Source organism: Hyla sarda, chromosome 11, assembly GCF_029499605.1.
Source record: "Hyla sarda isolate aHylSar1 chromosome 11, aHylSar1.hap1, whole genome shotgun sequence".
In the NCBI taxonomy this organism is placed as follows: Eukaryota; Metazoa; Chordata; class Amphibia; order Anura; family Hylidae; genus Hyla; species Hyla sarda.
Window position 1 is genome coordinate 22209607 of NC_079199.1, and position 16350 is coordinate 22225956.

A 16350-nucleotide genomic window follows, 5' to 3' on the forward strand; every position below is an offset into this window, starting at 1 on the left:
GTAATCAGACGACGTGAGTTCGGGGAGTTGCCGGTCTCTTTTTATCTTTGCTTGGTTATGAAGATTGCACCACTGTGTATACCAGAGCACCACCACGCACCCGCATTGCAGTATATATATCCACCCCCACTCTCCCCAAGTCTCCTTCTTACCGCGTAGCGCCGGCCTACCTTGTATATAACTATTCTACATTACTAATGTGTGCCAGTTACTGAGAGGGTCACCTCTTCAACATATTTCTCGTCAAGAGTGCCAGTGACCGAGAGAGACACACTACAAGCGAGTGAAGGAAAGTTGCACGAGTACTTCCACTGCATTTAAAGACTTGTTGGGCTTCAGGCCGGGTCTAGTCATCAGTTGCTTACAATCCGCAGCTTGGGCATTACAGAGAGCCAAGCAAACTGCAAATCTCAGAAAAACCCTTTGAGCGCTAACTAGTGTTGTTATTCACTCCTTTGGTAAAGAAGCATTACAGGACTGTGATATTTCAATTAAGCAGAAAGTCGGTGTCCTCTACAGTTCAAGCCCAACATAGCCTCAGGGTGTTCCCTTCCTCTGATCACCTTTGTTGGAAATATAAACTGAGTTGTTTCCTTGCTTTAAGACTTTGAATTGTCTATTGTTCTTCTGGAGTTAAAAGGAATATGTTGTTAGAAAATGTCCTATAATTCAATTCATGTTTTTATGTTAAACATATTTAAGAATATTTGGGGTTTCTTCAAATTTTCCATTTTACTATCTATATTTTAAATTAATCCTAAAATTGTGCAATTTGCATTATGACCACAAGGCCTAAAACTAGGCTGCCATTTCCTGTTCTGTACAAGATCACTTTCCAGCAGTATCTTTCTTATCATCACAGACAGGAAAGGTGATTCCAAAATAATAAATAAGACAGAATCAGTCAATAGGTGATGGCCACAGCTCAACCTTCCCCTAATTACCTCCTCAGAGCTTACCTAGAAGCCTCTCCCATTCATGTCAATGGGTCATCCCCAGACTATTATTGCCTATGCCCATGGGGCTCATTGTAAAGCACGTCTCTAAATGTAACAAATAAATAAAAAATCTGAAAATAGAAAAAGATTAGGAAAAAAACATATTTCGGTATCTGTATAACTTAAATTTGTTTTACTAATTGGAGCCATTTACATTAAGTAAAAGAAGATAGACTGCCTCTGTTGTCAGCCATTGCTTCCTGCTGTTTATTCTCCACTGTGTTACTCAACCCCTATACATCTTATCCCCTATCCAAAAGATAGAGAATAAGATGTCTGAAATCTGGGGTCCCCAGCGGAAGTACCCCCGCGATCTCGGCTGTGGCACCCTAGACATCAGGTGCACAGAGCAAAGTTTGGATGGCCGGATGACTGGCCATGCGGAGGCTCGTGACGTCACGGTCTTGGGCCACTCATGACATCACGGCCACTCCGTCTATGACTTGCATTAAGGGGGCGTGACCGTGATGTCACAAGCGGCCCAAGACCGTAATGTCACGAGCCTCCAGCGCTGCACCTGACACTCTAAACGAACACCAAGTGCAGCAGGGAGATCGCAGGGGTCCCCAGTGGCGGGGCCCCTGCAATCAGACATCTTATCCCCTATCCAAAGGATGTCTAGGGGCAGAGTACCCCTATATTGTGTAAACCTCCAACATACAGTACATGCTGTGTCCATAATGACCCTATGCCAGGGGAGGCCAAAAGAGTGTGCGTCTGGCCTGTGTAAATTCATGCTCATCACTGTCCATTTTTGGGCACTATGACTGACGGTTTTTGCAACAGAGATTTGGGAAACTCCTTCCTCTCCTCCTTATGAGCTTCCTGTTGCATGGTGGTACTGCTGATGGTCAGCTGGCATTAAAATGTACATAGGGTGTCTGAAAGCACTAACACGCTTCTGGGGGGAGCTCAGGAGTAGGAAACTGTTTTTCTAGGAAAGCTCTGATGATGTAATTGTCCATATACGGTGATTGTCCATAAATGGACAGTTATATTGTGGTGGCCACGGGTGAGGTCCGCAGCCACCGCTACGCTGGGATTAGCTACTTGGTTCTTGGGGGGGGGGGGGAGGGGGGGGTTATGAACCCAGGGTCGGATGGTATTAACTCTTAATGTCACGTGATGCCACTGTAGTCTTGGTATTTCCCGGGGTACTACAGGTCCGGGGAACTCCGTCTCCCCACAGGCTAGCAAGGAAATAATTGACTCCACACTAGATTGCAGTTTAACGGAGGCTTTACTAACTTGAAGATAGGTGGTACAATCTCCACAGCGCTCAACCAAAGTCTCCCAAAGGGTTAACAGACAGTCTCTAGAGGACCACACAGCTTGCAGTGCCTGGACTTGATATTGCATATATGCTTGGCTCTTACGGCCGGACTAGGAGTTTTAGGTCTGCACTATATTAGGCTTGAGATTAAAGTCACTTACTGAAGTGTCGGTAGATCTGTGGCTTTTCGCCGGAAGATAATGAAATGTCCTTTAGGAATTCTCTGATCAAGGCTGAAGTAAAGGCTTGCTATTAGTTGGGGTTACTTCATGCCTTTCTTATCTCTCTCTCATCTTTGCTCTCACTCCTCTGCGGATTCTCCACTCTGTACTCTGAACTGAATGTATTGCTTTACTCCTCTCCTCCTCCACACAAGAACTCCTTTATACAGGAAATGCCACCCCTTATAAGGGAAGGCTAAACTAAAGCCCATTGGCCTGGCAGCTGTGGATCATAGAGTTGTCTGTATCCCCTTTAGGATTTACAATAAAGTTACATACAAGTAATAACATAATATAACACCTTACACAAAAGTTTAGTCTAGCCCTCAGTCCTCCACTCTCACAAACCCTGACTAAGCATGAGGTTGCTAGGTATACTTAAAGCTACAGACACCTAATAACAGATTGCTAAGTTATAACAGTGCAAATACACATTAGAAATGGTTGAGTCCCTGCAGGGGAGCCCCCAGGACACTGGAGGTCTCAATCTGACAGGGCCTAAAATACCTTGACACAATGTACCTGTACTGGGACACCACAATATCATCAGAGCTTTCCTCTTCTGTAAATGAGCCATGTATATCCCCCCTGTATGCCTTTCCAGCTATCCATTAGAAAAATACATCAGGAATCCATTAGTATACATCAGACAGCAGGCCAAAATGTGATATAAATGGAGCCCTAATGGTGCTTTGTATGATGGTACTATTTGGCCATACTACACCATGAGGTGGGGAAAATATCTACAGATGGTACATGGCACTAACCAAATTAAAGGGGTTCTCTGGTGGAAAGCAATTTATTTTAAATCAACTGGTGCCAGAAAGTTATACAGATTTGTAAATTACCTTTATTAAAAATCTTAATCATTCCAGTACTTATCAGCTGCTGTGTACTACAGAGAAAGTTCTTTTCTTTTTGAAATTATTTTCTGTCTGTCAACACTGCTCTCTGCTGACACCTCTGTCCATGTCAGGAACTGTCCAGAGCAGGATTACATCCCAATAGCAAACCTCTCCTCCTCTGGACAGTTCCTGACAAGGACAGAACACTGAGCAATGCAGTCAGACAGAAAACAAATAAAAAAAGAAAAGAACTTTCTCCGTAGTAAACAGCCGCTAATAAGTACTGGAAGGATTAAGATTTTTAAATAGAAGTCATTTACAAATCTGTTAAATTTTTAGGCACCAGTTGATTTAAAATAAATTGTTTTCCACCGGAGTACCCCTTTAAAGGCCAAACTCACTGGTACACTTTGATGTCATGTATGTTGAATAATAAAGCCACTAAAACTTTATATAGCTTTTGGACAACAAACTTCCCTTTATACATGATGTAGAGATGTTAGAATATACTGTCACCTTTAGTGGCTTATCTCCTGCATTGATAAAGCCATGCCCAACATACCTAATCCCTCTATGAGAGTGTAGTAAACCATATGCCCACTGAGATCCCTGCAGGGCCAGTTGGTTTGGTGCCATACTGTAGTGCCTTGTATAATATATTAAAATGTATATACTATTTTTGCACAATTTGTATATAATATTCTTATGTTTTATGGTATTATTGTATTTTTACCAAATTTTGGTTGCATGTAACTGATGCATTCCACACATTCCCATAGACTTACACAGGGAACATTCGGGATAAGTGCGGAACTAACTCTGGGCCAGCCTCCCTGCTGGGAGGAAAGAGAAGTATAGATGAGCTAGATTAGCTGAGTTTTGCCTTTCCAAGGAAGGATGTGGTGTCTGTGCTGCCCCCCTTAGGGGAGAGTAAGTCTGTTCAGGCATAAAAAAAAAACAGTAGGGTTTGGGCCTGAGCTGTCCCTGAGAAGAATCATTACATCCTAGTGATTTATCTTAGTCCCATATTGTGGAAGGACAAAAAAGAAAAAGTGGAAGGACAAAAAAAAAATGTGTGTGGAGATACGTTATACAGGTCCACCATAGCCCAACCCTAAGACATTTCAGGACTTTAGGCTGAGCCTAGGACAGCGTAGCTGGCACACTATGGACCTCAATAATCCTGCACATCTTAGTTGGGCACTTTAGCCAAAATTCTTTTCAATACACTGGAAGGCAACCAATTGCCTCATATAATCCACAAAAGCGACTAGTGACCACACACACTACGACCAGATCAGTGAACTACTAGCTTCAGCTATCCTGTTGTTCTGCATTTACCTTAAGAAGGTGATCCCTGCTCCAACCACTTTCTTTTACTGTGTGTTAAGGAGACCGTACCTCTACTTTGAACTGTTTTTCAAGTTAAAGGGGTACTCCGCTAAAAACATGTTAGATCACGGGGGTCCCACTACTCAGGAACCCCTGCGATCTCTGCTGCGGCACCCTTGTCATCCGGTGCATGGAGAAAACTCCACTCCGTACCGGATGACTGGCGATGCCAGCCGCCACGCCCCCCTTCATTGATGTCTATGGGAGGAGGCGTGACTGCTATGTGCTAGCCATCACACCCCCTCCTATAGACATGAATGGAGGGGGCGTGTCGTCACAAATGTGGAAACTGCAGCTTCTGTGTTCCGGACGCCGCCCGGAGATCGCAGGGGTCCCCAGCGGCAGGACCCCGCGATCTAACATCTTATCCCCTATCTTTTGGATAGGGGATAAGATGTTTTCAGCAGAGTACCCCTTGAAGACTGTTGCCTTGCTCAAAGATCTTCAGTGTACGGCCTCTTTCCTTGTCCTACACCTTACCAGCAAGGCCATCTCATACATTATCTCCACCTATTGTGCTGCCCCCTGCAGTAGCCTTGGGAGCATGGGACAAGACTGTGGAAGCCCTCATGACGGAAACAGTGACCAGCCTAAAACTACAGGTCCCAGACTTTCCCTTTTCTCTGTTCCCTTTTTCTGCACCCATACAGACTAAATGGTTGACCAATCATGCCAAAAATTGGTTTGGGCCAATTTTTACCCATCATAAAGATTCAAAGTAAAAAAATAATAATAATAATAATACAAACACAAAAGATGCTTCTATCACATAATGCAAAGGTTATCATCCCTCCAAGAAATAGCCCGTTACATCACTTAGCTGGGCCCCGGGCCCATCATCCCGACCATAAATAACATAGTAGCAACTGAGCTCTATATACTAAGTCCGGGATCAGCAGGAGACAGATGCAGTGTGGATGACATACTAAACGTGTTCAGTTTCCCTCTTAGATTCAGAAACCAAAGGAAAATAGCAAGAGGTTATAAAGAGGACATACCAAAGAGAATTAAAATGGAACTACAAACCTTAGTTATCAGTTGAAACATCACAGAGAGTCCATGACATTACTGATTCTCAAAACAAGGGGCTTGCAGGCTGCGATTTAAAGGGCTTATCCAGAAATCGAAAAACAGACCTAATTACTTTTAAAGACAGCTCCCTGTCTGTCTCCACTTTCGGTGTGGTACTACAACTTGGCTCCTGTCACTTCAATGGAACTGAGCTGCAGAACCACACCCAACCTGGAGACAGAACGGCGGAATTTCCGATTCCACTCAAAATTCCTCAAAATTTACTGCACATAATCTTCAATAGGGATTCCACTGTCCCATTCACACAGTGGAATTTCCACAGTGAACATTCCGCCGCAGAAATCCCACATTCCATATTCCACAAAATTTAAAGATGCCTTAAATTTTGCGGAATTCCGTTTAGAGACCCCCTGATGTTAATGAGACTCTGAATTGTAGCTTAATCTTTGTTTCAAAAACACAGAAATTCCGCTCTAATTCCATGTGAATACCTCTTTTGCAGAATTCTGCTTTTCTGCACAGAATTTGAGCAGAATAGCTAAATTTCCACCATGTGAACATAGTTTTATTCTCCGAAACAACACAGCCCCTAGAAGGCATGGACAACTTTTGCTTACTGATGCTGCTGCTACTACTACCACAAAGCATTGGGCTGCTGCTGCTACTACTATCACCAGGCACCTGGCTGCTGCTGCTACCTGTACTGGGCCTGGGGAAATGGGTGAGGCCCACCAAGCTGCTGCTGCCACCAACATGCTTACTGGTAGAGGACATGGTAACAGTGCTCTTTCCTCTACCCCGTCATTGGCCAACTATTCCTTTTTAGAGACATTCTTTTTTTAAATTTTTTTATTGAAAAAGATTTGGAGGTTATAGTTATGTTTTGAACCATATTAGATAGTTGCAGACCTTAAAGTAGTACTCTGCCCCTAGACATCTTATCCCCTAGGATAGGGGATAAGATGTCTGATCATGGGGGTCCCGCCGATGGGGACTCCCACGATCTCCCTGCTGCACTCAGCATTCGCTTAGAGCGTCTGATGCAGTGCCGATAGCTCGTGACATCACAGCCGCCATGCCCCTCCCATAGACTTGCATTGAGGGGGCGTGGACATGACGCCATGAGTGGGGCGTGGCCGTGATGTCACGATCCTCTGTCCCGCAATGCCAGTCATCCACGCACCGAATGTCTGGGGTGCCACAGCCGAGATCGCGGGGATATTCTTTGGATAGGGGATAAGATGTCATGGGGCATAGTACCCCTTAAAGGGGTACTACCGTGGAAAACTTTTTTTTTTTTTTTTTTTAAATCAACTGGTGCCAGAAAGTTAAACAGATTTGTAAATCACTTCTATTAAAAAATCTTAATCCTTCCAGTATTTTTTAGGGGTTGTATACTAAAGAGAAATCCAAAAAGAAATGCCTTTCCTGTGATGTCCTGACCACAGTGCTCTCTGCTGACCTCTGCTGTCCATTTTAGGAACTGTCCAGAAAAGCATATGTTTGCTGTCCATTTTAGGAACTGGAGAAAATCCCCATAGCAGAGGTCAACAGAGAGCACTGTGGTCAGGACCTCACAGGAAATGCATTTCTTTTTTGGATTTCTCTTTAGTATACAGCCCCTAAAAAGTACTGGAAGGATTAAGATTTTTTAATAGAAGTGATTTACAAATCTGTTTAACTTTCTGGCACCAGTTGGTTTAACAAAAAAAAAAAAAAAAAAGTTTTCCACGGTAGTACCCCTTTAAAGTGTCATTAATATAAGATTGTGCTATTCATTCCTCAAGGCGATGAAAACAATACAGTAACTATTGTGCCGCTGCCTGCATATTGATAACTTCCTGTTTTTGAAGAATTTATTGTTGCTGGTTGCAAAAAAATTATTTTGTCCGAGACTAAAAATGAGGATGCAGCAATGCTGGATTTGTTATTTGGCTCCTTTGTTTCTGCAGTCTAATTGCTCTCTGGATAATGCAGTGTAGACACCCGGGAAGGTTAGTCTTAGGGTCCTATTACATGGGGTGATTATAAGCTGAATTATTTTTGGACTAGTTAAAAAATAGTCGCCAATCAATTACACATCTCCCCGCATAATAGGGTCCAATTACGAGCGCCGATTGAGATTGGCGTGTGTTTACAATGCGGTTTGGGTTGTCTAATAGGGTTTGCATGCCTATACCCATTTAATTGTTTATCTCTGCGCTGATCTACATTATTATTATATTGTGTGATCTTTTGTTCCTAGTTTATGCAATGTATTAGACTACTTTATTCACTCTATATTACACATATGACACCCGTACGGCATAGTCCTCCCATATTTACATAAGTGGTATCATCATCATGGTTGCTGCCTAGGGTCTTTACAATCTACTATATCTCAGTATAGCTCCTATATGACTATTGTACAGAGCAATTACAGTGATCCCTCAACTTACAATGGCCTCAACATACAATATTTTCAACATACAATAGTCTTTTCTGGACCATTGTAAGTTGAAACCAGACTCAACATACAATGTACAGACAGTCCAGATCTGTGATACCTGTCAATGGCCGGAAGAATTGACCAATTAGAATGGGCAATTTACTGGTAAAACCCCCTGTATTACTGAAGTGCATGCACTGACTGGTGTCTGATAGCGCCATCTACAGTACAGAGAGGTATTACATGTTCTGTACACTTTACCTGTACCAGGGTTATCTGCTCCTTTGAACACCAGGTGAGGGCGACTCCATGTTACTTTTTTAGGACATTGCATGTACTGTACAGGACCCTAAAGAAGCTCCTGTCCTCTACATAGACCAGTGTTTCCCAAGCAGGGTGCCCCCAGCTGTTGCAAAACTACAACTCCCAGCATGCCCGGACAGCCAAAGGCTGTCCGGGCATGCTGGGAGTTGTAGTTTTGCAACAGCTGGAGGCTCCCTGCTTGGAAAACACTGAAATAGACAGTGATTTACAGCTCACAACAGCTCTTTCTTACTTTTATATGTAAGGACTTGCTTTATCTATATTAGTTATCTACGTATTTTTCTTTAAAGGGGTACTCCCATGGAAAATATTTTTTTTTTTAAATCAACTGGTGCCAGAAAGTTAAACAGATTTGTAAATTACTTCTATAAAAAAAATCTTAATCCTTCCAGTACTTTTTAGGGGCTATATACTACAGAGGAAATGCTTTTCTTTTTATATTTCTCTGATGTCATGACCACAGTGCTCTCTGCTGACCTCTGCTGTTCATTTTAGGTACTGTCCAGAGCAGGAGAAAATCCCCATAGCAAACATATGCTGCTCTGGACAGTTCCTAAAATGGACAGCAGAGGTCAGCAGAGAGCACTGTGGTCATGACATCAGAGAAATCTAAAAAGATAAGCATTTCCTCTGTAGTATATAGCCCCTAAAAAGTACTGGAAGGATTAAGATTTTTTAATAGAAGTAATTTACAAATCTGTTTAACTTTCTGGCACCAGTTGATTTAAAAAAAAAAAAAGTTTTCCATGGGAGTACCCCTTTAATTCTCACTTTTTCCTATTTTTGGAACATTTTGGGGCTTTAGAACCAATTACCAGGTTTCCATAGAGTTCTGGTCTCAACATACAATGGTTTCAACATACAATGGTCGTCCCAGAACCAATTAATATTGTAACTTGAGGGACCACTGTACTACTGATGCATTAAATAGTCTTTATTAACAACAATTAGACATCTACACACAAGGAACATCAGGATATTAAAAACAGGTTCACGTTCCTTGAAAAAGTCATTCTGACGAAACATGCGTCGGAACGGGCGGTGACTGGATACAATATGGGTGAGTCTCCTACTTATGGAATTCCATGGTTTATTGTTTTATATATATATATATATATATATATATATATATATATATATATATATATCTCAACTGGCTCCAGAAAGTTAAACAGACTTGTAAATTACTTCTATTAAAAAATCTTAATCCTTTCGGTACTTATGAGCTTCTGAAGTTAAGGTTGTTCTTTTCTGTCTAAGTCCTCTCTGATAACACCTGTCTCGGGAAACGCCCAGTTTAGAAGCAAATCCCCATAGCAAACCTCTTCTAAACTGGGCTTTTCCGAGACAAGTGTCATCAGAGAGGATTTAGACAGAAAAGAACAACCTTAACTTCAGAAGCTCATAAGTACTGAAAGGAGTAAGATTTTTTAATAGAAGTAATTTACAAATCTGTTTAACTTTCTGGAGCCAGTTGATTTTTATATATATATATATATATATATATATATATATATATATATATATATAAGTTTTTTCCTGGAATACCCCTTTAATGCATCAGTAGTAATTGCTCTGTCTTTTGTACAATACTTTTTGAGATGAGCGAACTTACAGTAAATTTGATTCGTCACGAACTTCTCGGCTCGGCAGTTGATGACTTATCCTGCGTAAATTAGTTCAGCTTTCAGGTGCTCCGGTGGTCTGGAAAAGGTGGATACATTCCTAGGAAAGAGTCTCCTAGGACTGTATCCACCTTTTCCAGCCCACCGGAGCACCGGAAAGCTGAACTAATTTATGCAGGATAAGTCATCAACTGCCGAGCCGAGAAGTTCGTGACGAATCGAATTTACTGTAAGTTCGCTCATCTCTAAATACATTATTCACTCTGCATTGTTTATGACTGTTTTTGTAGTGGGGGGAAGGCGAGTATTGCACTCCTAGGGATAGGATGTTCATCTTTGGAGTGCCCGCTTCCTTTCTTGTTATACTAAGTGTACATGAAGACTTTCATAGAACCAAAGATGATTTACAGTGAGAACAGGTTGAATTGTGCCAAAAGACAAACTCAGCTCAACTACATCTGACATACTCCACTTTCCGTAATCAGTATGGGGGACATTTATCATTGACCTTAGAGCCCTTTTCTTGCTTACATTTGGCGCGTGAAATGTCGCACGTGTGCCCAAACACTTTCTTTTTTGCGACTTTAGCAAAAAGCTACAAATGATCCTACAAAAGCCCACTTCAGTTTGCAGTTTCGGTGGTAACAGATTTATCAAGTGAGGATGTCACATAATAACACAAAACCCCTCCAACACAATACAAATCTATGCCCGCCTAGACCTGGCTTACTAAACTGCCTTTAGAGGGCACTTTCAAAAAAGTCGCACAAAAATGTTGCAGGGAAGAAGAAGATTCATACAAAAAATTCATTCATGCAAAATGGTGTTCTAAAGTGATTTATTGCTTTTTGCTTAAAGGGGTACTCCAGTGGGAAACATTTTATTTTTTTTTTTAACTTTCTGGTGCCAGAAAGTTAAACAAATTGTAAGTTACTTCTATTTAAAGGGGTTATCCAGGAAAAAACTTTTTTTTAAATATCAACTGGCTCCAGAAAGTTAAACAGATTTGTAAATTACTTCTATTAAAAAATCTTAATCCTTTCAGTACTTATGAGCTTCTGAAGTTAAGGTTGTTCTTTTCTAAGTGATCTCTGATGACACGTGTCTCGGGAAACGCCCAGTTTAGAAGATGCTTACTATGGGGGTTTGCTTCTAAACTGGGCGTTTCCCGAGACACATGTCATCAGAGAGCACTTAGACAGAAAAGAACAACCTTAACTTCAGAAGCTCATAAGTACTGAAAGGATTAAGATTTTTTTAATAGAAGTAATTTTCAAATCTGTTTAACTTTCTGGAGCCAGTTGATATATAAAAAAAGTTTTTTTTCCTGGATAACCCCTTTAAAAATCTTATTCCTTCCATTACTTATCAGCTGCTGTATACTACAGAGAAAGTTGTGTAGTTCTTTTCAGTCTGACCACGGTGCTCTCTGCTGACACCTCTGTCCATGTCAGGAAATGTCCAGAGCAGGAGAGGTTTTCTATGGGGATTTGTTCCTGCTCTTGGCAATTCCTCACATGGACAGAGGTGTCAGCAGAGAGCACTGTGATCAGACAGAAAAAGAACTTCCTGTAGAGCATACAGCAGCTGATAAGCACTGGAAGGATTAAGATTTGCGCACACACACACACACATATACATATACACATATAAAATACATATAAAAAAAATATATGTATATAAATATCTATAAAATATCTATCTATCTATCTATATATATATATATATATATATATATATATATATACACACACACACACATATATATATATATATATATATACACACACACATATATATATATATATATACACACACACACACACACACACACACACACACACACATATATATATATATATATACACACACACACATACACATATATATATATATATATATATATATATATACACACACACACACACATACATATAGATATATATATATATATTTAACTTTCTGGCACCAGTTAATTGGTAAAAAAAATATTTTTTCCCACTGGAGTACCCCTGTGCAATATTATGATAAAGCAAATTATGTAAGCAAAAATAAATGAGTTTATAAAGACAACAATGATAATTCTGTCTCCTTTGCCCTGAGCTTTGCTATATAAGACCTGACTGAGGAGCAAATTGGCGGATTATTCTAGCAAAGGTAAAAAATAAAAATTAATGAATAAAAAAAATGGGATCAGTAAATCAACGCTCACAGCTGCAACTCACATCCAACTTTTTAAGAACATTTTTTTTTAAAGATTTAAGATGTTTTGTTTCCTGCCTTTCAATCTAAGATCTCTACAATTAACCTGCAAATACAAAAACACATATTGATGTAGCAGAGCCGCGTTAGTTATGTGATCTCATGTAACGATGTTAAGCTGCGGTTTTTAAATAGGGTCAGTAAACCACCACACACGTTGGCAAACATTCATCAAATTCTGTGTCTCCAGCTGTTGCAAAAAACGACAACTCCCAGTATGCCCGGACATGCTTGGAATTGTGGTTTTGCAACAGCTGGAGGCACGCTGGTTGGGAAACACTGATCTTATTTGTAAAGAAATGACTTCAAGATTTAAGATGTAAAACAAAAACACGTATAGATGTAGCAGGGTTGAGTTACACGTGTGGTACAGCACATAATACTAAGATGTTGTCCTACATAGGACTACACGTAAACCGTATCCCCACTATCCTTACTCTGCAACTCCCCCAAAGTTAAATAACAACTTCTATAGGTAAACAGATGTCTGTGAAATGCACGCACAGCTCTTCTGCGCTACTTTCCATCCTAGCTTCTGTCTATTTCCAGTAAACGCGCTTTTTTTTTATTTATTTTTTTACCTTGGATATAGTAAAAATGTGCAGAGTCGGCTCCAGAGATTAGTCGCTGACCGATTCTTCTGTGAAGTTGAGTTGTTTTCAAAGGCGAGATCTGGGCACAATATTCAATGTGCAGTCATCACACACCCCAGCTGTCTGAGAGGAGGGAACACACAGAAGCTTTTATGGACAATTTTCAAGGGACCCTGGAAGGAAACAAATGAGACGCCGGCATGAGCTGAATGGATCAAACGTTAAAGGGGGTGTCTACGTTTACGTAAATAAAGAAATTAAAGGGATACTTCAGATTCAGAATTAAAGCAGTGTTTCTAAACCATCGCGCCTCCAGCTGTTGCAAAACTACAACTTCCAGCATGCCCGGACAGCCGAAGGCTGTCCGGGCATGCTGGGAGTTGTAGTTTTGCAACAGCTGGAGGTGCACTGTTTGGGAAACACTAAAAAAACAGAGGCTTATTCAATAAGTGATCAAAAGTTTTACATTTTTCCTATCCTGGATTTGAAGATCAACAGACTGGACCTCATTTACTATTGAAAACCCGACATGTTTTGTCTGGTTGTGCGCCAGATTCTGGCGCATTGCGCCAGAAATTCTGTCAGCGCCAGAATTTGGGCCAGAATTGAAAAAAAAAAAAAAAAAACAACTACAGTGGGGATCAAAAGTTTGGGCACCCCAGGTAAAAATGTGTATTAAAGGGACTGTGTCACTTTTTTTTTTAAAATATATTAATACAATTGTCATGTATTATTATTTAGGTTTATTTGAGTATTAATTGTGAATTTTATTCACTTTTTACTGGGGGCTGCCATTACTAGAGTAGCTGTGATGACGTCACTTACCATAAAGAAGTGAAGGAAAGATGGAAAAATCTCCAAAAGGCATCCCATTTCTGATTAGACATTCTTATAATATGTCAACAAAAGTTACATTTTATTTCCATCATTTACGCTTTCGAAATAACAGAAAACAAAAAAATGGCGTCTGCAAAAGTTTGGGCACTTTGGGAATTTATAGCATGCACTGCCCCCTTTGCAAAGCTGAGACCTGCCAGTGTCATGGATTGTTCTCAATCAATATCTGGGAAGACCGGGTGATGTCAATCTCAAAGGTTTTAAATGCCCAGACTCATCTGACCTTGCCCCAACAATCAGCACCATGGGTTCTTCTAAGCAGTTGTCTAGAAATCTGAAACTGAAAATAGTTGACGCTCACAAAGCTGGAGAAGGCTATAAGAAGATAGCAAAATGTTTTCAGATGTCAATATCCTTTGTTCGGAATGTAATTAAGAACTGGCAGTCATCAGGAACAGTGGAAGTTGAAGCAAGATCTGGAAGACCAAGAAAAATATCAGACACAACAGCTCGCAGGATTGTGAGAAAAACTATTCAAAACCCACGTTTGACTGCACAATCCCTCCAGAAAGATCTGGCAGTCACTGGAGTTGTGGTACACTATTCCACTATAAAGAGATACTTGTACAAATATGGTCTTCATGGAAGAGTCATCAGAAGAAAACCTCTTCTACATCCTCACCACAAAAATCAGCGTTTGAACTTTGCAAATGAACATATAGACAATCCTGATGCATTTTGGAAACAAGTTCTGTGGACCGATGAGGTTAAAATTGAACTGTTTGGCCGGAATGAGCAAAGGTACATTTGGAGAAGAAGGGAAACAGAATTTAATGAAAAGAACCTCTGTCCAACTGTTAAGCATGGGGTTGGATCAATCATGCTTTGGGGTTGTATTGCAGCCAGTGGCACAAGGAACATCTCACAAGTAGAAGGAAAAATGGATTCAATAAAATTTCAGCAAATTTTGGATGCTAACTTGATGCCATCTGTGAAAAAGTTGTAAGGAAGAATGGGCAAAGATACCTCAAACAAGAATTGAAAGACTCTTGGCTGGCTACAAAAAGCATTTACAAGCTTTGATACTTGCCAAAGGGGGCAGTACAAGATATTAACTCTGCAGGTGCCCAAACCTTTGCAGACAGCATTTTTTGGTTTTCTGTTATTTTGAAAGTGTAAATGATGGAAATAAAATGTAACTTTGGATGACATATTATAAGAATGTCTAATCTGTAATTTGATGCCTTTTGGAGATTTTTCCATCTTTCCTTGGCTTCTTTATGCACGTTAATACAAATTTCTACTTGGGGTGCCCAAACTTTTGATCCCCACTGTAACTCTCCATTTTACTAAGAAAACTCGAAAATGGGGCGTGGCCATCAGGGAAAGGTGGCGTGGTCACTGAAAAGGGGCGTGTTCCAGATATTTTCACAAAAAAACAACATATTTACTAAGGTTTCCACAGAAAATGTGGTGCATTTCAGCTGAGAAAAACCCGACAGATCAGAGCAAAAAAAGGCAAAATGTAGGGAAACCTTTGGTAGAACATCTTTTTTTCTAATAGGACTAGAGAACTAAACAGTGGCAAGACAGCCATGGTACAAATAACACCTTGACGCTGGTTAGAGTAATCTTTCTACCATAAAATTTAACTCCTGCACGAAATGTGGATCCCATAAACGATTGTGTAAATAACCAACCAATCAGCTTGCGGATGTGAGAAAAAATCAGCGCAAGAGCAAGCCAAACAAACGTAACTCAGGAATAGTACATACAGAACTGTTGATGTTAATTAGGTAAGCTAGTTGCCCACCCATGTGAAGCTGGCAAACAGACGGGAGTAGTCCTCTTTTTTAGACATGGTCGGCTGGTGGTCTAGATTTGCGTTTTTTTGGCGTCAGATGCGGAAAAATTTGTGAAAAAAATGGAAAAATTGCAGTACATAAATTCATGTCCACTGCATCTGCCACTTCAAAAAAAGGTCTACCAAGACCAAAAGTTAAAGGGGCACTACCGTGCTGACAACTTATCCCCTAACTAAAGGATAGGGGATAAGTTGCCTGATCGCGCGGGGTCCCGCCTCTGGGGACCACCGCGATCTCAGGCCCCCGGAGCGAACACGGGGCCGGAGTATCGTGATGTCACGCTCTGCCCCCTCAATGTAAGTCTATGGGGCAGGGGGCGAGACAGCTGTCTCGCCCCTGCCAAAGACTGATGAGAGCGGGGTGCTGCGTGCGAGATCACGGGGGTCCCAAGTGGCGGTACCACGCACGATCAGGCAACTTATCCCCTATCCTTTATATAGGGGATAAATTGTCAGCACGGTAGTACCCCTTTAAAAAAGCCAGATTATAGAAGAAAGCAAAAAACATGCAAAAAAAAAAAAAAACTGCAAAAATAGACATGCGCATCAAAATGCGCAAATTGTAGAACAAAAAAACCACAAGAACACAATGATAAATAACCCCATTGAGTCTATCTCCCTACAATATAAAGCAACCAGTCAGCAGGTTGATGCAT

General features: G+C 40.8%; 1 protein-coding gene across 4 annotated transcripts in view; it reads right to left on the bottom strand.

Annotated features, from left to right (window-relative positions):
- Positions 1–16350, bottom strand: part of LOC130295678 (B2 bradykinin receptor-like) — an 80941-nt gene that overhangs the window by 12820 nt on the left and 51771 nt on the right. For all 4 annotated transcript variants that reach the window (XM_056546678.1, XM_056546680.1, XM_056546677.1 and 1 more), the window contains exon 2: positions 12982–13166. The gene's annotated coding sequence lies outside the window, so the exon portion shown is untranslated. The remainder of the gene's footprint in view (positions 1–12981; positions 13167–16350) is intronic.